Source organism: Heteronotia binoei, chromosome 10 (assembly GCF_032191835.1).
Source record: "Heteronotia binoei isolate CCM8104 ecotype False Entrance Well chromosome 10, APGP_CSIRO_Hbin_v1, whole genome shotgun sequence".
NCBI lineage: Eukaryota > Metazoa > Chordata > Lepidosauria > Squamata > Gekkonidae > Heteronotia > Heteronotia binoei.
In genome coordinates, this window is record NC_083232.1 from 81,949,661 (window position 1) to 81,972,053 (window position 22,393).

General features: G+C 43.8%; 1 protein-coding gene and 1 non-coding gene across 4 annotated transcripts in view; one reads left to right on the forward strand and one right to left on the reverse strand.

Annotated features, from left to right (window-relative positions):
* Positions 1 to 22,393, forward strand: part of POU6F2 (POU class 6 homeobox 2) — a 446,425-nt gene that overhangs the window by 180,151 nt on the left and 243,881 nt on the right. The gene's annotated exons all lie outside the window — the stretch shown is intronic.
* TRNAI-AAU (transfer RNA isoleucine (anticodon AAU)) lies at positions 21,850 to 21,916 on the reverse strand. The gene has a single exon. It is a non-coding gene; the product is annotated as a tRNA-Ile (tRNA).

Sequence of the window (22,393 nt, forward strand, 5' to 3'; positions counted from 1 at the left end):
CCCTGCTGTATGGTACCGGTGGGTTGGGAACCTCCAGGGAGGGAGAACCCCTGTCCGACCCAGGAACTTGGCAGCCCTAAATCCTGCTCTCCCCTGGCTCCATCACCCAAATCTCCAGGGATTTCCTAGAGCTGATAACCCTAAGCAGTTTCAAATTACATTTGTAATATTCTGTATATTCTATATAAAAATTCAGATGTTCTCAAGTTAAAAGGCACTTGAAAAAAATGGACTGGAGTTCTTGAGAATGAGATATTTGTCTAAAAAAATGGCTGTCTTCATTGCCATCAGAGGAACTGAGCTGCTAAAAAAAAAGGCATGCTTTTTTTGGTTATTGAGGCCAAGGGATGCCAGCCTCCAGGTCCCTGAGAATTACAGTTCATCTCCAGACTATAGAGATCAGTTCCCCCAGAGAAAATGGAAGGCTTGAAGGGGGAACTCTGTGGCATTCCACTGAGGTCCCTGTCCTTCCCAAGCTCCACTCCCAAAACTCCAGGAGTTTCTCAGGCTGGATCTGGCCTCCCTACTCCTCCGTTCCCTGCCAGTGACTTGACAACCCTATGAGACCTGCAAATAACAAGTGGTACTCTCATAAATACAAGCCCCTGGTATATATTTACTAAGGTTGCCAAGTCTGTGTTAGAAAACACCTGGAGACTTTGGGGGTGGACCCAGGAGAAGGCAGGGTTTAGGGAGGGAAGGGGCCTCAGAATGGTGCAATGCCAGAGTCCACCCTTCAAAGTAGCCATTTTCTCCAGGAGAGCTGATCTCTACTGGCTGGAGATCAGTTGTAAAAGTGGGAGATCTCCAGGTCCCACCTGGAGGCTGGAAACTCTACGAGTCAAAACCAAGAAATTAGGAGAGGGGCTTCTGGATGACCTGGTAGTTTGGTAAGAGCCAAGGAATGTGGCCAGCCTATCAAACATTTGGCCTGAAAAAAATGCTGAGGGGAAGCACAGAACACTAGAGCTGCCAGCTCTAGGTTAGGAAATACCTTGGGATTTGTGGCCTGGGGAGAGGGGAAACCACAGTGGGGTATTATATCATAATGTTCACCTTCTAAAGCAGCCATTTTATCCAGGGGACCTGATCTCTGTAACCTAGAGACCAGTTGTAATTCCAGGAGATCTCACCTGGCAACACTGTGAGAGGCTTGTCTCCAAGAATGAATACCATATGGTCCAACTGGAGCACCTGAGCCTATGGAGCCATGGTCTCTAAACAGACAAGCTCAGAAGCACCTAGAATAATCTCATAAAGGGAATTTATGTCTTTCTGGTGAAGTTACCTTTTGGTTAGTTTGAAATATAACCGGTAGAGTCCATAACAGTCAATGGGGCGTCAGACATCTCAGAACACCATGACCGAGGCAACAATACAAAGCCCACTCTTGAGTGGACTTCTGCCACAATCAGTGAATTTCATTCAATTTTAGTAAGAAAGGAAGGATAGATTGTTATTGTTGTTGTTGTTTAACTATTTTTGCCCTGTCCTTCTTCCCTTATGGGAACCCAAAGCAGTTTACATTATTCCCCTGTCTGCCAACTTATCCTCACAACAACCCTGTGAGGTAGGTTAGGCTGAGAGTATGTGACTGGCCCAAGATCTGAGATACTCCATAGAACCTCCATCTCTGCAGACAATTGGCTTCTGAGTAATCAGGTGCCATGGATGAACAGCAGTTGACTGTCCCCCCTTCATGGCCACGTGGATAGATTGTTGTTGTTGTTTAATTCATTTTTACCCTGCCTTTCTCCCCTTATGGGGACACAAAGCAGTTTATATTATTCTCCTCTCGCCCATTTTATCCTCACAACAACCTTATGAGGTAGGTTAGGCTGAGAGTGTGTGACTGGCCCAAGATCTGTTACTTGAGATATTCCATAGAATTTCCATCTCTGCAGACAATTGGCTTCTGAGTATTCAGGCACCATGGGTGAACAACAATTGACTGTCCTCCTTCATGGCCGTGTGGTTTGGCACCCGGGAGCATCTCGCTGGCTGCCATTAGAATTCTGGACTCGATGTACCTTTCATCTGATCCAGGCTTTCGTGTTTTCATGTTCTGAAGACTTCTTCTCACTTGATGGAACGCTGAAAGCCCTAATTTGCAGCTGTCATTGTGGAAAAAAGAAAGTGAACGCCAGAACACCTTCCGCATCCTTGCCCTGCATGAACCTTCAGTATATACCTCGTAGGCCTTACATTGCCAAGTGTAATATGAGGACAGGGAACTTGCACACATTCCATTTTGCAGAATGATTCTTCTCCTTTCTTCTTTTACAGTCAAGTTATAAACTTCTGGGGGGGAAATGGAGCTATAATGAGAAATGCTGACACAACCTTGCTGTGGAAGCGCTTGGCTATAATCTGGCAGTGCTGTTTTGACAGCAGTTATGGGATAATGCAATACAGGCCCGAAGCACTTTTAGCTAAGTGTATCAACATGGACCTAATTTACTTAGACCTTCATCTAGTCATTCGTATTAAAAGTATCACGCACTTTGAAATATGGAAAGAGACAGCTTCCTCCAAATATACGTCTAATAGGGGTACATGAAATCACACAGCAAAGAGCATGTCTATTAAATTGTTGAAATGGTGATTCCTAGGCCTTCTCGCGCTTCCTTTCATTTAATAAACCCTAATGTAAGCGCAATATATCCTCTGAGCGTTAATATATAACATGAACAAACAGAGGACATAGGAAAGGTGGAGAAAAGGCAGATATATAAGGGAGAAAAAGTGAGTTATTGATTTTATTGACTGGTCTGTTAACTTCTGACATTGCAATAAAGCCTTATTTATTTGTATACAGAAGACTCAATTACATAGATACATATCATTTTAACAACTGGGTTATTTACAGGAGAACTGCAGCTTCATAAATAATATAGACCTGAATTTCTCAAGCTGGTGTTTAGCCATTGTGGATATTTAGGGAGCTGTTGTGGTGCCCACAGGTGATTTTCAAAGAAAAGGCAAAAGTATCAATGCATAAAGAACATGAAGAAGAGGAAAAGAATAGCTGGTTTTTATACCCTGCTTTTCTCTACCTTCAGACAACTCAAAGTAGCTTACAACTGCCTTCTTTTCCCCTATCCCCCCAGCTCACAGCTTGTGAGGTAGGTGGGGCTGAATTCTGAGAGGACTGTGACTGGACCAAGGTCACCCATCAGGCTTCATGTGGAAAAAGAGCAGGGAATCAAGCCAGGTTCTCCTGATTTGAGTCCTGCCATCCTTACCCTGGCTCTCTGATACACAAGATTGCTTGTTAAACATACCCATGACGTTTATCTAACATGTATATTAGTATACTGAACATGTACTCAGTTACTAGACTGAAATCTGATAGTATTGTTTTGCAACAATTCAGTTATCCATTAGTTAGAGAAGGTATCTGCACGTGCTGATTTAAAACTCTCTTATAAAAAACCCTGTCTTTCTTCAGACAATATTTTAAATGCATTGCAATTATTTATTTGCTTATTAATTTGATTCATTCTCCTTCAGAATCTCAAGGCAATGTACAAGTCACAAACACAGAATCCTATTAAAGCAACTGATATTTGAAAGAAAATCAGAATAACAAGCAGCAGCAATAGAAAAACCACAATATAAACAATATGTCCCTGACAAAAACGTCAAAAGCAAAAAGAAACTGAAAATACTCATGTTAATTAAGAAAAGGCCTTCTAATAATGCGGAGAGAAATTATGATGGCTGGTGGACTTAGTCACACAAATTGTTCCACAGAACGATGCCAAAAACACGTGATTGCCTGCGTTGGGATCCTTATGAAAGGAAAATGTTTTTCGGGGGGTTTGTGTAATTTCGTAACTGAAAATAGCTGGCAGAGAAAGGGATAAATACCTTTTCCCCATCCCCATCCAGTACTTTTGTGCTCAGAATCTACCCGTCCAACAGGCACTTTTCTTCACAAAAAGGGTCTCTTGTGAGCATGTTGCACCCATTTGTAACACTGTGGTTCTAGTGAACATGCTTTTATATGTGTGGACACAGACACAAAAGGCCAATGTACTTATTGATTTCTGTCCCCCCGCCCAACTTCCCGCCTTTACTGTAAATTCTGTTGAAACTGTTTCTGTTTACAACTGTTTCCTTAGAACTATCACCAGGCCTATTGTGAGAATAAATGTTCTCTCTTTCTCAGGGTTTTGTTTTTACAAAAGACAGTACAGGATGACCAAGCTTTCCTTTCCTTTTGTACCCTTAGAAGCTCATTGATTCACTAATCTTGAGCAGCAGAAGACACGTATTTCTTTTTCTTTTTTTTATGCAAGGGCTAAAAGGACTGAGACAAATTTCACGATTACTAGCCTGATCTTAGGATCCTTATCACTGAGAAAAAGAGCCAGGGTTCCAGAGTATGGGGGAACGGGGGTTGGTTGCATAAAGGTTTAATATAGTAATCCCTCATAATCTCAAAAAATCTGCATTCTAGCAGAGCATGAAAGAATGTTATCAATCCTGTTAAGGCCACAAGGGCAGATTCTGACCGTTTTTGCACTAACCTTGCTCCGATGTTGCTCTGCGCCAGGCTTCTGTTTCTCTCTGGAGCAAGCTAGTGATTTTGCACCAGCTGCTCCACCCCACCATTTTGCGCTGGGGCAACCTGTGATTTGCCTCCCAGCAGCATAACCCCGTTGCCGTGCAGCAAATTGCGGGTTGCCCTGGCGCAAAATGGTGGAGCAGCTGGTGCAAAATCGCTAGCTTGCTCTGGAGAGGAACAGAAGCCTGGCACGGAGCAACATCAGGCAAGGTTAGTACGAAAAGGGTCTCTGTCAGTGCAGGGTCTATTCAAAAATCTCCCTTGCAAAACCCATCGTAAGTATAATCTTCAGTCTTGCAAACAAAAAAGCTCTGCAGTACCATGGGATGGTAAGACAGTACATATAGGGTTTTAAAAATTTTGGGTAAAAAGACCAAGAAATAGGGGTGAGCATACTCTTCAGGCTCTAAGGTTCAAACTTATCATGGTTGATTTCAAGGATTCATTTTTTGTTATCAAAGATTTCAGGTTTTCACGGCTGGTAACGTCATTAGGGTTTGTAGAACCTTTCGGGATCAAGTGCCGTGTTCTACTGGAGAAAGTTTTCCTTCCAGACGTTTCGTTCTCAGCTGCGGAGAACATCCTCAGTGGCGTTGCAGCTGGAGCAGGCGCTCAGACCTTCTTGGCTGCTGTGCATTGAGTGGGGCCAGGGCTGCTGGAGAGCTGCTATTTGTAGGCTGGAGGGGGTGTGATGAAAGGGCAATTGGTTTGTGGATGTGCCCATTGTTTGGTGGGGCTTCCTGGAAGGGTAGTGATAAGGAAACTGGCTGTTGAATGTGACCATTGTTCTGTGTTAATTGCTGGGAAGGTTGGAAGGGGTTTGAAGATAAGGAGCAGCAGCCCTGGCCCCACTCAATGCACAGCAGCCAAGAAGGTCTGAACACCTGCTCCGGCTGCAACACCACTGAGGATGTTCTCCGCAGCTGAGAACGAAACATCTGGAAGGAAAACTTTCTCCAGTAGAACACGGCACTTGATCCCGAAAGATTCTACAAACCCTAATGACTCATTTTTTGATCAGAGAAAATGCTCTGGTTTTGCCCATCTCAAAAATATCAGCAAACAGCATTCCAACTTTCATCAGTTTCTCATCCGGGGCTTTCATCCAGGTTGGTCTGTGGACATCCTGATTGAAAGTGGCAAACAAACCATCCTCAGCAAAGAGTTGCTTTAATCTCAGTTCGAAGGCAAAAAGCCATGCTCTTGCTTCCAAGAATATCTGTCCAAATTCCGCTCGTAATATGATGTTTGACACACAGCAGGGCATATTCAATATTTTCCTTAAGAATTGGGCTAGTGCTTGGTTGATGTTATCAGAGATCGCTTTAGGAAACATCTCATAGATGGCAGATGAGAGAAGGATGGTTCAGACGGTGACCTTTTGTGTGAGATTTGGGATGTAAACAGACACACACGCATCCTGTCTGTGAAATACAAGGGGACATTTTAAAGCTATCGTATAGGATGACGCAGTCAGAAATTCACTATAAAAATTCTGACCTCAAAAAATTGTTGTTGTTCAGTCGCACAGTTGAGTCCAACTCTTTGCGACCCCATGGACAAAGTCACACCTGGCCCTCCTGTATTCTACCATCCTCTGAAGTCTGCTCAAATTCATGTGAGTAACATCAGTAACTCTGTCCAGCCATCTCATCTTTTGCCATCCCCTTCTTCTTTTGCCTTCTGTCTTTCCCAGCATCAGGATCTTCTCCAGTGAGTGCTCCCTTCTCATTTGGTGGCCAAAGTATTTGAGCTTCAGCTTCAGCATCTGACCTTCCAGGGAACAGTCAGGGTTGATTTCCCTTAGGACTGACTGATTTGATCTTCTTGCAGTCCAAGGGACTCTCCAGATTCTTCTCCAGCACCACAGCTCAAAAGCATCTATTCTTCTGTGCTCGACCTTCCTTATGGTCCAACTCTCACAGCTATACATTACTACTGAAAATACCATCGTTTTGACTATACAGACTTTTGTTATACAGACTTTTGTTTATTATACTGCCCAGGTTCGCCATAGCTGTCCTCCCAAGGAGCAAATGTCTTTTAATTTCATGGCTACAGTCACCATCTGCGGTGGTCTTGGATCCCAGAAATGTGAAGTCTGTCACTACTTCCATGTCTTCCCCTTCTATTTGCCAACGTGTGATAGGGCTGGATGCCATTATCTTAGCTTTTTTTGATGTTGAGACCTCAAGAATATTTATTTGTAAATATCAGAACTTCTCCACATTTAAACAAAAATGGTTCTGGCATCCTTGAACCATTGGAAACCTTTCGATCTGGCATTTTTTATTTAGGCACTTCTCTGGCTGGTATTATTTTCCCAGACAGTGGGGGACTGGAAGGACTGTGACAGCAAAGGAGTGACAAACAACACAATCCTATGGATTTCACTTCAAAAGTAAATCCTACTATGTTCCATGGGGTTTATTCCCTGATAAGTGTGCATAGGTTGACACCTATCAAGGGATAACTGTGTAACAGGGATGGTGCTACACTGGCGAAGTACCCACTGCACAGGGTAGTCCTATTGGCATTTTGTGCTCAGTATTTTCCCTTCCTACCATTCATTCTACCAACTCACTGGCATGGAGAGGACTTCCTGGGTAGCTACGTGTCCTGGTGGTCTTAGCTTTTCTGTTTTCCAGAGTTGAATGTGTCTATACTAGGCAAGCAGGACAAAGACTTTGCTTGCATATGCTGGCAGACAGGCAGAGCAGATGGAGGAGAATATACAGGCGCAGAGACACAGGCATGCTCTGCCCATGAGAGACAGCCAGCGCCAACAAGCTTACCATCCTGCAGGGGACAGTGGGCAACATTTTGTTTGAATTAGGCATGCAGGGGTTTAGATAGGGGGGAAACAGAGATGGATACAAAAACTTCGGACAACAGAATAGGGTTATCAGTGTCCAGGTGGTACTGGGAAATCTCCCACTATTATAAGACCAAGAACAGTTCCCCTGGAGAAAATGACTGGTTTGGAGTACAGACTCTATGGCAATGTACCCTGCTAAGGTCCCTCCCCTCCACAAAATCTTTAGATATTTCTCAGCCCAGAGCTGTTAACCCTACCCCATTTCAAACGCACAAACAACACCAAATCAAACTAATGCAAGAAATCAGTCATGAGGAAAGAACGGATCATTCCACCATGTGACAGAGAACTACTGGTCTGCCTCTGAGATTTCTCAGTTGCAGGGATTTCAAGTAAAATAACTTCCGCCTGCTATGAATTGTCCCCCTCTCCAGCCTCAGTGAGCCACAGGAAGTAGACAGGCTCCTCAGGTAGACAGGTAAGTTAAGAAAGGGGTAGAATGATTAAACAAAACCAGAACACTCGGGCCAGGGAAGTTTCCTCTTTCATCTTATTCTGGGGGCATGGAGGACATTTTCTGCCGGCCAAGCATCAATATAAGGAGTCAGCAGAAAAGAGCTGTAAGAAATGGAGCACAGTTAGTATGGCAGCCAATCCCTAGGAGATCTCCTGGGATTACAGCTGATCTCCAGACAACAGAGATCAGTTCACTTGGAGAAAATGGCCACTTCGGAAGGTGGCCTCTATGGCATGATACTTTGTTGAAGTCCCTCCCCTCTGCCAACCTTGTCATCTTGAGGCTTCAACCCCCCAAATTTCTAGGTGTTTCCCAACCTGGAGCTGGCAACCCTAACAGTAAGGTAACTTGAGAAGAAGGCATGGTTTAGGGTCCCTTCCCTTGTGCATGCTATTCTGTAGCAGAGGAGGGACCCTTTCCCCTATCTGCCTGTAATTTGGAAAGAAGAATCAATTGGCTGAAAGATGCAGACAGTCCCTGAGAATTTTGCCTCAAGGGAAAGTTATACCTGGAAAATTACACCTGGACCAGTGTTCCCTCTAAGCTGAGTTAGTGTGAGCCAGCTCACAGAGTTTTAGACTCCAGCTCATACATTTTTGTCTTAGCTCAGAAAGGAGGACCCCAGAGCACAATAATTTATGTAGCAGCTCACAACCTTAATGCCAGTAGCTCACAACTTTAATGCCAGTAATTCACAAAGTAGAATTTTTGCTCACAAGACTCTGCAGCTTAGAGGGAACAATGACCTGGACCATTGAAACTGTGGGCAGATTCATTTTCTAAGAAGGAGAAGAGATTGGATTTATATCTCGCACTGCACTTGGGGTCTCAGAGTGGTTTACAGTCTCCTTCCTTTCCTCTCCCCACAACAGGTACCCTGTGAGGTAGGTGGGGCTGAGAGAGCTCTGACGGAGAACCACTCTTGAGAGAATAGCTCTGTGAGAACCATGGCTGATCCAAGGTCACCCAGTAGATGACTATCAAAGATGACTAATCCAAAATCAAAGAGTCCAACTTGAATTTTAATGAATGGTGAACCCAATCCTAAATCTGACTCTGCACTTTTTTTCATACCCTTAGAGACTAACCCTTTCCAGCAGGAAGTTATCAGCCAGGAATTTTGTATGGCCTATGTCTTACCTACATCTTCCTATATATGGGTCTTATCTGCATAAAATGATTTTGCCATAAAAAGTATTATGACTCAGATATCTGCTGATCTCTGAGTCATAATTCATGACAACTTTCGTGCATTATAAGTGCTACAAAAGCAATCCAATTGACTTGATCTATGGCTACAAGCCCTTGTATGGTTGGACTCAAGTCCTATTGAACTTCACGAGACTTACTTCTGAGTAAACATGAAATGATCCATAAATCTTCCTACATGTTTACCCTCTTTTCAGTGTTATTAGGCCATACATTATATTTTCTGTTATTGAAGGTACACTGTCAAATTCCTTCTTTCGTTTTTTAGCAGAATTCCTGTTAGGCACAGTTTAGCCATTAATTCTATACTGGTTTTCATGTTGGGCTTAGCAGAGACAAGGGGAAAAAGCTGCTCTTGCTGTCCTTTAGATGCCTGCTTCGCTATCTCAAAATGGTCATATTACATCTTTCCCCCATGAAGTACATTCTCTTAAGTAGCTAAATTGGAAGGGTCTGGGAATTCCATGCTGCAGCTGTTTGCTTCTGTGGATTTCTCCAGCAGTACAATCACAGGCCAATTTCAGTTTTAAAACATACACACAGTCTTCCACCACATCTATCCCAAGAGTTGCTACCGATACAAGCCAAGATTCTCATTTGCAATAATGGCTTGCCCTGCTGAGATGTGACATGAGATCTTTCTACAGTATCATGCTGTTGAGGATGCCTTGTTTGGGGAGACGGGCGGGAAAGGTGTGTTAGAATTTTTGCAACCCTGATAGCGTTAGGATGCATGTTATATGCATGTCTCTTTGTAGCACAGATTTTTGTCTTGTAATTTGGTCTGATCTTAAAACACAGGCCATGTAGTCTACAGACAGGCAGCCGCTATCATTTCTCAAGCTCGCCACTTGGCTCCTACTGTATGCGTCTCTGTGGGGTGACTCTTTCAAGAGTCTCAGCAAAGTCTGAGCAGCTGAACAACCTATAATGAGACTCTTGATTCAGCCGCCCCGTAGGGCTGCATAAAAACCATAGAGTGGAGTGGGGAATTGTCAAAAACACCGCAGGAAGCAAGAACAGGATAGTGGACTAAGTACCAAGAGTTCATAAACCACCATCTCTCAGTTTAACATAAACCAGAGAAAATTCATTTTGGTTAAAAAAAAAAAATAAGAAAAAGGAAATCCTACATTTTTGAATGACACTGAGCATTTGGGTTGAAGCAGCCTGCAAGAATGTCCCTTCTTTGCCCTTTTCCCTGTTAGGATTTCCTAGGTAAGAAAAAGCAGTTGTTCGTGATCCCCAGTCAATGGGGTATTTAAAACAATGTGAGCATAGAGAAATAGTGTGTTCACACTACACTAAATAATGCAGTTTACATCTGGATTTTTGCGATTCCTACTGAGTAAAAATCTGGATGTAAAACACCTTATTTAATGTAGTGTGAACTCGCCAAAAGACAGTGTGAGTATAATACAACCAGAACAACGCACAGCATATTGTTTGTGCAAGCATGTTGTATCTGTTCTTCGAAAGTCATTTTTAAATCTTTTTTTTTACAGTCAGGAATCGGGAAAGGTGTTCAGGTGCATTGGCTGTGCTGATTACATTGGCCTTTAGGGAAAGCAAACTGCTGATGTTAGAAAAGCTCTTAAGCTTTCTACTGGTATTTAAAATAGAAAAATGATACATCAGTTAATCAGGGGAAAGTGCCAAAGTGAGTGTCTTTTGAACTTATTTCCCAACAGTCTTCATCTTTGCTTTCATTGGTCATAGTCTGTCCAAACTTCAGTGTGTATTTACATCATTTATTGCCCATCTTTCTCTCCAACAAAGACCCAAAGTGGTTTACATTATTCTCCTCTCTTACATTTAAGAAACTAGTGAGGTAAGATAGGCTGAGAGTGTATGACTGGCTCACAAGCTTTCATGGCAGAATGCAGATTCAAACTCAGGTCTCCCATATCCTAGTCCAACACCCTAACCACTACACCATACTGGCTCTCAATTACCCAGGGCTCTTTTTCTAGCAGGAGCAACTCTGCATATTAGGCTACACCCCCTGATGTAGTCAATCCTCCAAGAGCTTAGAGGGCTCTTAGTACAGGGCCTACTGTAAGCTCCAGGAGGACTGGCTACATCAGGGGGCATGGCCTAATATGCAGAGAAGTTCCTGCTAGAAAGAGTCCTGCACCTGTTATATTTCTTCAGCTACTGTCACGTTTCTGTACCTAGTCGTTCCCAGAATCCTATCTATTCCCTGCAGTAAAGGACACAAGCTGACTTTCCAGCAAAGCTAAACTTATTAGCAAATGCACTAAGCCTTTAGGAAGTCCAGTGGCACCTTAAAGACAATATTTATTCAAACATCAGCTTCTGTGAGTGCAATCATCAGATGCTTGAAGAATACATCTGCAGCAGTTAATTTATACTCAAAATTCCAAGCAGTAGAAAGGCAGTAATGTGGTGGGGACTAAATGAATACCCATCTGGAGTTATTCGCAGGTACATTGATTGATTGACCGATTAAATTATTGATTTGATTTTTAGCCTGCCTTTCTGTTTTCTGCCCTGACCTGAATGGCCCAGGCTATCTGATCATCATGCCAAATTTTGGCACCTAAGCAGGGTCAGCCCTGTTCCGTGCTTTGATGGGAGACCACCAAGGAAGTCCAGGGTTGTTATGCAGACGCAGGCAATGGACAAACAACCTCTGCTCATCTCTTGCCTTGAAAAGCTTACAAAGTCTTCATAAATTGGCTGCAACTTGATGGCCCTTTCCACTACCACACTGTTTCCCATCCTGTTCACCAATCCAGCTGAGACCAAAGGGAGCTTTCTCAATCGGAGGCATCAGTTCTAAAGCAAACCCCCCCCCCCGCCCCCCTGCTCCTTGGCCACTGGGCAAGTTCAGTGAAGGTTGCCAACTGCCTGGAGTTAAAATGGCTTGGTCCTTTAATGGAGGATTGATGGGATTTTGTATACCTCCATGCTATGAAAAGCTCAGCCTGTCCATTTCCACACATTTGAAAAGGGCAGGGCATATTCTCCACACCTGCTGGTTACTCTGTGAACAATCCTTTTTTGTCTAATGAGTAAATTTGGGGTGCTGATCCAAGACCTGGGGCAGCTGGATTAAAAGTGATTTGGGTCTTATCTGAAATTAGGGTTGCCAATCCCCAGGTGGGAGCAAGGGATCCCCCGGTTTGGAGACCCTCCCCCCGCTTCAGGGTCATCAGAAAGCAGGGGGGGAGGGGAGGGAAATGTCTTCTGGGAACTCTATTATTCCCTATAGAGATTTATTCCCATAGAAAATCATGGAGAATTTATCCACAGGTATCTGGGGCTCTGGGGGGGGCTGTTTTGGGGGGCAGATGCACCAAATTTTCAGTATAGCATCTAGTGCCTCTCCCCAAAATACCCTCCAAGTTTCAAAAAGATTGGACCAGGGGGTCCAAATCTATGAGCCCCAAAAGAAGTTGCCCCTATCCTTCATTATTTCCTATGGAAGGAAGGCATTGAAAAGGTGTGCAGTCCCTTTAAATGTGATGGCCGGAACTCCCTTGGAGTTCATTTATGCTTGTCACACCCTTGCTCCTGGCTCCGCCCCTAATGTCTCCTGGCTCCACCCCCAAAGTCTCCTGGCTCCACTCCCAAAGTCCCCAGATATTTCTTGAATTGGACTTGGCAACCCTATCTGAAATAGCAGGGTAGGTTGGTCAACCATGAGCATGTGAGTTGTTATATTTCTTGATTTAAAACTTTATAACTTCACTTTCAGCCCTTCCTTCTTGGGCTATTCAAGTAGTTTATAATTATGGCTTTCTTGTTACTTGACAGCATACTGCAAACTGTTTCTGGAAATTTAAAGACATGCATGTGGTTTCTGGGTGAAGGAAGACCTGGCTATGTTGCATTGTTAGTCCTTCTAACACATCCTGGTCCTTAACCCTGGCATATATTTATGGATCATTTATGGCAGTTTTAGATGCCTTTCCCCAAAGACAGAAGACTTGCAAATCTGATTATGCCTTCCACTTGGAGAATCAGGATCTTGAGAGCTGCATGCAAGGAATGCAGACGTGGCTTATAAAAATGGTAGTTTGATGAAGCCCTAGTGTTTTATCCACCAAACCAGCATTTTAAGGTAGGGTTTATAGCTGATTTGTTAACAGTTAACTATAGCTGTGGTTGTAATTAACAGTTGGTGTAGTTTGTTGGAGGTGTCTGTATTCACAAACCACAGTTTGAGTAGAACTGCCCCTTGTGGCTGTCTGGCCAACTATACAGCAGTATTGGGAGGATGCCATACCTACTGGATAGCTGGAAAGAGGCAAGATGCAGAGAAGCTGTGGTTTACAGCCAAACATGGAACAATTTATTTTATCTGGGAGACTAGCCGGAGTGGGTTGCTCAAACCACAGGTAAAACAGATTGTTGTGAGATCTGAAATATAGCTTTGGAAAGGGAGTCAGCTTTCCTTTCCTTTTTCCAGTTCGTGTTACTCATGGGTTTGAAAAGCTGACCCTCACCCCACTACATGCACCTGCTGGTGTGATCTTGAGCCAGTCACAAGTTCTTTCAGTGCTGTTCTACTCAAGAGCAGTTCTCAGAGAGCTCTCCCAGCTCCACCCACTTCACAGGGTGTCTGTTGTGGGGAGGGGAAGGGAAAGGAGATTGTAAGCTGCTGTGAGACTCTGAGTGAAAGGTGGGGTATAAATCCAGTCTCTTCTTCTTCTCTTTTATAAGATTGCAAGGAAGCTTGTCAAACTCCAGGTGATGCCTGGAGATCTCCCAGAATTATGACAGATCTTCAGAGTCCAGGTCCTCTGAAGAAAGTGGCTGCTTTGGAGGTTGACAGCTATGGTACTATGCCCTGCTGAGGATCCCCTCCGATCCTGCCCCCCCAAGGCTCCACTCCAAAATCCCCAGGAATTTCCCAACCCAGAGTTGGCACGCTAGATGCAGGGGTGGAATTCTAGCAGGAGCTCCTTTGCGTATTAGGCTACACACCCCTGATGTAGCCAATCCTCTAAGAGCTTACAAGGCTCTTTTTGTAAACTCTTGGGTGATTGGCTACATCAGGGTTGTGTGGCCTAATATGCAAAGGAGCTCCTGTTAGAATTCCACCCTTGCCTAGATGCAGCCCTTATCCCTACAGCCTAGGGATTTAGCAGCCCCACTGAACTCATTGCAACTCAAGCAAGTCAGTGGTTCCCATCAATATGCTGTATTTTTAAGTGAATCTCATTCTGGGGAGGCAGTGAACTTGTCATCATTTGAGGTTCACAAGCACTGCAGGGTCTGCAGATAAAGTTGCAGAAGAAAACATGTCTAAATTATGCAAACTCCATCATAAGGAGCTGATGGGGAGTGATTAAAAGAAAAAACAGCTGGCATACAGTAGTGGTTGCTCCAGCAAACAAATGTCCTTTTCTCAAACTACCCCCTTGGCATTTAGTAAGCTTGCAAGAATGAAAAGAAAGGAAGTTTAATTTAGAGAGTCTTCTGCCCTGTTTAGTTAGGGATCAGCTGCTCAACATGAAATAATAATGCATTCAACTGTCCATCTTCTAATAGGCAACCTTTATCACTGCTTATATTCAGTGGCGCTAACAGCAAATGAAATATTGTATGAATTCGTGGAAAATTGATAGGGTCTTTGTGACCTTAATGTGATTATATGTGTGCTAATGCATTCGGCAGAAAAGAAACCAGAACTCACAATGGGAAGGGGCCCAGTTCATAAAAGATGCATCAACCATTAACAGAGGGATCTTTGTGCCCTGCTCCAAAGGGAGGGGAGGAGCAAGTGGAGTTAGCCTATTTTGAATAAAGAACATGCTTTTACGATTATATCCTTTGCCTTTTTCATGTAGCAACCTGGATTCTCAGTTCTTCTTTGGCATGGAGTTATCATGAGCTGAGACTCCCTATGAACATGCAAGTGGTTTTGTTTTTTTGATTTTTTTGCAAAATACAGATCAGAGAAAAGAGCTGGGGGGAGGGATTGTTGACTGTAGTGTGAAAGTGAGGGAAGAAAAATAAATAAAACGGGTGAAGGGGCCACTTCACACATTAGATTTGCAAGGTGTACACCCAGAAGTGTGAATGCAAAAAAAATGTGTTTGCAAATGTATCTCAGATAGGTGCGTTTGTCAGATAGCAGCAATTGGCTGTATTGCCCTTACGGGTGTACTTAGGATGTGAATTCCCAGAATGTTGCTGCATAATGGGTGAAAACAAAAATTTAACCTACACAGAATGGTCCTGTTTGGGGTGTCTAAGAAGACTGAAGATATTGGGAGACCTCTCTGGTTTGATATACATGATCCTCTTGAGAAATATTTCCTATGCTTCGATTCAGTAAAATGCATCATTTTAAAAAAATTGCTTTTAAATACAGGAGTGCTGTAAATCCTGTTGAATATTGAGAAATTGTTCACCAATTTGAGGATGAGCGGAAGACTGGCAGGGATGGAGGAACTAAGCCAAAATGTACTAAATGGGGCATATTTTGAATGTGTTCCTTAAAAAACAATAGTCTGGATTTATAGGGTGGCCAGCCTCTAGGATCTTCCAGAATGACAACTGATCTCTAGGAATTTCCCAGCCCAGAGCTAGCAACCCCTATGGACGAACCATTCTCACCTTTCTGACAAGCGGTTGTGAAACTTTCCCCAGAAAATGTATTTTTGTAGTAAGGCCTACAACATTTATTACACCGGCTTGAATCCCATCTAAATTCCCTGCACAAAATTCCTTCCACCCCTCCCATGCCAGTTCCAAAGGCCCCCTGAAAGTCTGCTCCTAGGTAGATAGGGGACCCCCAGTAGCAATGGGGGGGGGGGGGGGACTTGACAGGTTGCCACCAAAGGAGAGAATGGTTTCAACCCATAATCTTTATTGCCATTTTGTTGTGATGTATTACTCTGTAGCATTGCCTTGATCTTTTTGAGTGTTGGAGGAAAAGTTGGAATTGGAATTTAATAAAAGCATGTTCTGTGGTTTTCACCCCAACCGGGAAAATAGTCATGGGATTCCGTTCCAAGGCTCACCAGAAATGAAATGTTAATGTCATTTACAATCCTGTCCTAGTTCAAGGGATATGTGTCAATCATATGTGTGATCAGGGCTTTTTTTTTGTAGCAGGAACTGCTTTGCATATGTAGCCAGTCCTCCAAGAGCTTACAGGGCTCTCAGTACAGGGCCTACTGAAAGCTCCAGGAGGATTGGCTACATCAGGGTGTGTGTGGCCTAATATGCAAAAGAGTCCCTGCTACAAAAAAAGGCTTATATGTGATCCCCTCCATCCCATGGCTTGATTCAATCAGCCCATGCTTGACCTAACTCCAGTCTGTGCCCCTGAGGATGTAAGCCAGGATGGATACTGAACCACATCCAGGACTTTAATAATGCACACCTGTGGTAAATTCTCACTAAATTTTAACCATGGCACAGTAACTGGCTGCTTTAGAGACCCGTAAAATAACAAATTGTTCAGTAGCAAGCAAGTAGAACATTGCTTTGAAGCATGGAATCGTAGCCTTCCCATGAATCCTTTGTGGCTCTCCTTTCCCTTTCTCGGTGTTTTTACCTGTGCTTTTCCCTGACAGTAATAAATGGCAGAGAATAAATTCTGCCGGACGGTGGAATGCAATGGAACTTCCAGCTGGCTTGAAATTGTCGCCCTGCCGCATTGGGTTGCTGCTCAGCTCCCAGTCCTTCGATTTCCCTTCCGGCTTTCAAAAGAAGCGTGTCACTGTAGCAGTTCCCTCTATAGTGGGTAGATTAGGAAGAGGACCTACAAGGCTAAGTGAAGTGCAAGTGTCTGAGGGAAGAGATACGGGCGCGAGAGGATACATCATCTCCCTTTGATCCTGAAAAGACGGCATGAATAATCTCATCTGGAGACTGTGTGTAAAACCTCATTCATACGCATGAAGTTGTTTGCTGTTTCACAAAAAGTGGCTTGAAGAAGGAGCTGGGCTGATCAGGCCCTGCATTATAAATTAGAACGTTATACTGAATGGCAGGGCCTTTTTTTTGTAGTAGTAGTAGGGCTTTTTTTGCATTAGGCCACAACTCCCCTGGTGTAGCCAATCCTCCTGGAGCTTACAGTAGGCCTTGTACTAAGAGCTCTGTAAGCTCTTGGAGGATTGGCTACATTAAGGGTGTGTGGCCTAATATGCAAAGGAGTGCCTGCTACAAAAAAAAGCCCTGCTGAACAGACAAATGAAACAATTTGATGTTTTGCTAAATTATGTCCTAAAGCACTTGGTGGGAGGGGGACTCATTGTCTTTTACCACCATCTGGGTGTGTCCAAGCTACACTAAATAATGCATTTTGCAACTGGATTTTTTACTGTGTAAAAATAGCAATAATCCAGTTGGAAAATGTGACTATTTCTAATGTGACTATTCCTCATCAGCCTCATTATCTCTGGTTATTTTGAGGCATGCGTAAGAACCATGACTAGCGCTTTAACAGGTTCCTATGAAGCTTGTTCAAAACAGGAAACAGTACCACTGAATGCACATTTTGAGTTAGCAGCCCAAACCAGAGGTACTATTATTATATGTAGTGAATAAAGTATTAAGGTGTTGTGGCTCACTTCACAGGGCATGGAATAGTTTAGATCTAATAGGGAGGCTGAACCAGTAAGGAATTCTCATTTGCATTTTCTGTATTTCTGTCAAGTTTTGATTACTGTATTCATATACATCATACTCAACACTTAATGTCATAGTAGTCACGTATGAACCTGCCAAAGTCTATAATAGACAGAAATGTGTGGAGCCTGGCAATACGGGGAGGCTGTGGAATAATCAATCCCCCCTTCTTAATTAGCCCCATCACTGCTATCCTCAGAGCGCTCTCTCCCCCAATCAACAGTGGCTCACCAAAGCTTCTCCCACCCCCAATCACCACCTCTCCTCTAGGCCTGCTAAGGCTTCTTCAGCACCCCATCAGTGATGACAGTGGTGCCAGTAGGCCCTGTGCAGCTGCCAGGCTAGCTGATCCTTCCCTCCTCAACCCACCATCAATGGCAGTGAGCCCCATGCTGCTCTCAGCTGCCACTCCCCCCCCCCAGGCTTTTCCCCACTCCCCTGGGGACTCCAGGAGAGGTTCTGGGGCTGGCCATGGCAGCAGAGGATGCAGGAGCTGCTCCAGCCCACACTGCCCACCTGACACCCAGTGACAACCGTTCTCTGTTGTGCAGTTGGGCCCAGAGCAGCTTCCAGAGTGGTTTGCCATGGCAGCCGGGTACAGAGTGGCAACTAGCATACTCTGCTGCAGCAGCAGGGCCTGGAGAGACTCTCAGAGTGCCCTATGACTGCAGTTGAGTCCGGTGCCTCGCCTGGTGTCTGCTGCAGCTGGATTCTCAGCATCCACCACTGCTACCACTGGGCAAGGAACTGAGCCCAGAGTGATTCCCTGTAGTAGTGGACATCCAGAGCTCCAATGGTAAGTGTTGCCTGTGCATGTTCAGGCAATGCTTTTTTATTTGAGGGCAATTTAGACTCCCCAATATATTTTTGTTAAGATTTGGGATTTTTCTGCAGACTGAGGAGGACCCCCAAGTTTGCAGAAAAATCCCTTTAGTGTCTATGTGGCCCTGATTTAGAGATTTCCAGATGGGGGCCACACTTGGCTAATAGTATATAGATGCCCTAGTTTGGTGTGTGGACTCATATCTGTTCCTCTCAAGAGAAGTTTCTGTCAGATCTCTCAGCTTCAGCTACCTCACAGGGTGTCTATTGGAGGGAGGAGAAGGGAAAGGAGACTGTAAGCCACTCTGAGACTCCTTTGGGTAATGAGGAGTGGGAAATATAAATCCAATCTCTCCTCTCCTCTCCTCTCCTCTCCTCTCCTCTCCTCTCCTCCACAGCTAGTAGTGGGCTATTTGTGCATTTTTTCTGTTCTGTGATATCTGAGACATCACTTTCTTATAGTGAAATATCACTTGTGTTAGGGCCAAATAGCAGGATCAGTTCTGAAGTGTCTTAGGCGTATGTCCCACCAAGTCAGTTTTCTGAAAACAAATTCAAACAACTGGGCAATAAAGGTATTTACACCTAATAATAAGCCTACTGCATATTTTTTCCTCAGTGAGGGTAGATTTACACAAGCATGTAAATCCTTTGTGGACAAAAGAGACCCGATAGATGTTGTTTACCTTGACTTCCAGAAAGCTTTTGATAAAGTTCCTCATCAAAGGCTCCTTAGAAAGCTTGAGAGTCATGGAGTAAAGGGACAGGTCCTCTTGTGGATCAAAAACTGGCTGAGTAATAGGAAGCAGAGAGTGAGTATAAATGGGCAGTCTTCGCAGTGGAGGACGGTAAGCAGTGGGGTGCCGCAGGGCTTGGTACTGGGTCCCATGCTCTTTAACTTGTTCATAAACAATTTAGAGTTGGGAGTGAGCAGTGAAGTGGCCAAGTTTGCGGATGACACTAAATTGTTCAGGGTGGTGAGAACCAGAGAGGATTGTGAGGAACTCCAAAGGGATCTGTTGAGGCTGGGTGAGTGGGCGTCAACGTGGCAGATGCGGTTCAGTGTGGCCAAGTGCAAAGTAATGCACATTGGGGCCAAGAATCCCAGCTACAAATACAAGTTGATGGGGTGTAAACTGGCAGAGACTGACCAAGAGAGAGATCTTGGGGTCGTGGTAGATAACTCACTGAAAATGTCAAGACAGTGTGCGTTTGCAATAAAAAAGGCCAACGCTATGCTGGGAATTATTAGGAAGGGAATTGAAAACAAATCAGCCAGTATCATAATGCCCCTGTATAAATCGATGGTGCAGTCTTATTTGGAGTACTGTGTGCAGTTCTGGTCGCTGCACCTCAAAAAGGATATTATAGCACTGGAGAAAGTCCAGAAAAGGGCAACTAGAATGATTAAAGGGCTGGAACACTTTCCTTATGAAGAAAGGTTGAAACGCTTGGGACTCTTTAGCTTGGAGAAACGTCGACTGTGGGGTGACATGACAGAGGTTTACAAGATAATGCATGGGATGGAGAAAGTAGAGAAAGAAGTACTTTTCTTCCTTTCTCACAATACAAGAATTCATGGACATTCGATGAAATTGCTGAGCAGACAGGTTAAAATGGATAAAAGGAAGTACTTCTTTACCCAAAGGGTGATTAACATGTAGAATTCACTGCCACAGGAGGTGGTGGCCACTGTGTGACACAGAGTGTTGGACTGGATGGGCCATTGGCCTGATCTAACATGACTTCTCTTATGTCCTTATGTTCTTAAGCATGCATTTCCTTCAGAATTCCATCAAATATCAGCATAGCGGACTTGGAACCTGGCTCAATCTGTCCAACCTGTCAAGAAGAATGGCAGTGTTTCTCATTAAGTGGGATATTCCTCTCAATGGAACTTAATGGCTCTGGTCAAGAGGCCCATCAGAACTTGGGGAATGTGATCCTTCCTGTTGGCTGAATGAAATGGGCAGGGGTGTGTGTGTAAAAAGATAGGGCACTTTAGATGCCGGAGAGACAGAAAGAGAAGCAGAGAGACACTGGGTTGAATGCAGACTAAATGTGGCAATTTCCACTGATTCTCCCTTTGCATTGCAGATTCTTCATCAGTCATTCCTCAGAGTCCCCTACTCCCCAAGGGCAACATTTTGTGGAGATCAATGGACTGCAGTGGGAGGGAAGAGGCAGGAGAAGTTAAATTCTATGGATAGAAAGTTTAGTCAGATTACAGCTCTGAGCTGGGTGGAGTACCGTGGGGCACAAGATATCTCTCTCTTCCCCCTCTACTTCTAATGTGGGTAACTTATCTGCTGACTTGTTGGAGTGTCTCTGTACCTCCACTTGTGGTCTTCCTGTGTACTTGTAAATAAAGCAGATACTACAGAAATACCATAATTCTCTGATGTTCTCTCCTCCAAAGGAACCCAGCTTGGGTAGAACCTCCAATCTCTGAACCTTCTTCCCACCTGAAGAGGTGGGATGTGTGAAACATTACCCCAGGCAGGCATGAACGAATAGTACATTCATGAAAATGCAAAGGTGCGAGGCCAATGCAATTCAATTGAATATCAATGCATGTTGACCATCTTCATCTGAGTACTTTATTCAGCAGATAGTGACGCCCATAACTGCAACTCCTTCAGCTATACCCAAGTGGAAGGGCTATGTCTTCAGACATTGTCTAAATAGAAGCTGATGCTTATTGACACTATAGAGACCTTTAACCATGCTTAGTCTAAACATGGTACTTTCAAGGGTTCAATTCTCTTCACATATGATGTCTTTTAATAACCCTTGCAGCTATGCTATAAAGGTCATCTGCATCATTATCCCCATATTACATATGGGTGTGTGTGTGAGACAGAGGCTGAATTGCTTGCCTAAAGCTACCTGATAGGTTCACAGCAAAGGCAAGATTAAACTGTGAACTTTCTTATCCACAGCTCAGACTTTTAGCCTCTGCACTAGTTCTCATTTTATTGTAATTTGGACTTGTATTTATTATCATCAGATAACCTTTGTTAAAACATTATATTGCATTATCTCCACTTTATGATGTATTTCCACCGTTTTATTTAAAAAAAATAATTCATTATAACTAGTAAATAAACATTTCCTTCAACGGTAGGCATGATGCACAGTTATCCTAAACTTATTGAACATATGAACATATGAAGCTACCTTATACTGAATCAGACCCTTGGTCCATCAGTCAGTATTGTCTTCTCAGACTGGCAGCGGCTCTCCAGGGTCTCAAGCTGAGGATTTTCATGCCTACTTGCCTGGACCCCTTTCTGGAGATGCCAGGGATTGAACCTGGGACCTTCTGCTTATTAAGGAGATGCTCTACCACTGAGCCACCGTCCCTCCCCGATTATTTTTATGTAATTAAAATAACAGTAAGGTACATGCTTCCATCTTTGCAAATTGTCATTCTCATATTATCCATCCTTTATGAATCCCAGGGGTAAATGAACAATAGAAGCAGGGCTGTTTTTTTCTGGGGGAATGTGGCGGAACGGAGTTCCAGAACTTCTGTGTGGAAACAAAATCCTCAAAAAATGTTTAACAGTTCATGAGGGGCACTGGGGGAACATGATGTCACTTGTGACATCACGAAAATATTAACATAAAATTTAACAAATTGGACTTAAATGAGATTATACCCAGAAGCGGCACTGGGCAAGAAGGGGAACAGCCAGACAGTAAAGAGGATTTCTTGCTCTTTTCCATTTCATTCAATTTTCCACATTTCCATACAATAGCTATTTCCTCCAGTGAGTGTGAAAGGGGATTTCCCCAGATGAATCCTGTTGTCACTCCCGAAAGGTCAAAACCA